A 570-nucleotide genomic window follows, 5' to 3' on the forward strand; every position below is an offset into this window, starting at 1 on the left:
GGTTAATTAACGGGCAGGTTGTGGTGGAAAACTGTGACCTCAAGCCACAATCTTAAAAAGGGACACCAGCAGAATCTGTATCTAGGGACAACTGTTTACATCCTGACAGGAAAGCAGGGCGTGGTGGAATCCTTGAGCCGATTAGGGATGAATGGGATTAGGAAAACGGTGGAACCAACAGCAGTGGGCCTGTAAACAAATAGTGAACTCTATTGTGTGTTCCTGGGGAAAGGGGTGGTGCAGACATGCCAGCGATGGAGACAGGGGTGTGAACACAGTAAAAAGGATATCTGGCTGGGCTCTCCTTTATTGCCTGGATGATACCATTCACACTTTGTGATCCTGTTGATGAGAGTAACTGATGAGAGAACAAACCTGCTTCAAACCTGACTGAAAAAAAAAGTTTTTTTTTTTGTTGTATTTTGACAATCTCATCATATACATCTACAGTACTGCTTACAGGGGTCATATGATGCGATTTCAATTTTTCCTTTCTCTTTGGAGAGTTACAAGCTCTTGGTGCATAAAGAAGATCTGTAAAGTTGCAAAGACTAAAGTCTCAAATCCAAA

The 570-nt window shown here is 42.5% G+C and overlaps 1 protein-coding gene across 1 annotated transcript in view; it reads right to left on the reverse strand.

Annotated features, from left to right (window-relative positions):
• LOC107700734 (palmitoyltransferase ZDHHC18-like) overlaps window positions 1-570 on the reverse strand; it is a 9,929-nt gene that overhangs the window by 6,555 nt on the left and 2,804 nt on the right. The gene's annotated exons all lie outside the window — the stretch shown is intronic.

The sequence above is a fragment of the Sinocyclocheilus anshuiensis genome, unplaced genomic scaffold, assembly GCF_001515605.1.
Source record: "Sinocyclocheilus anshuiensis isolate Anshui unplaced genomic scaffold, SAMN03320099.WGS_v1.1 scaffold782, whole genome shotgun sequence".
NCBI lineage: Eukaryota > Metazoa > Chordata > Actinopteri > Cypriniformes > Cyprinidae > Sinocyclocheilus > Sinocyclocheilus anshuiensis.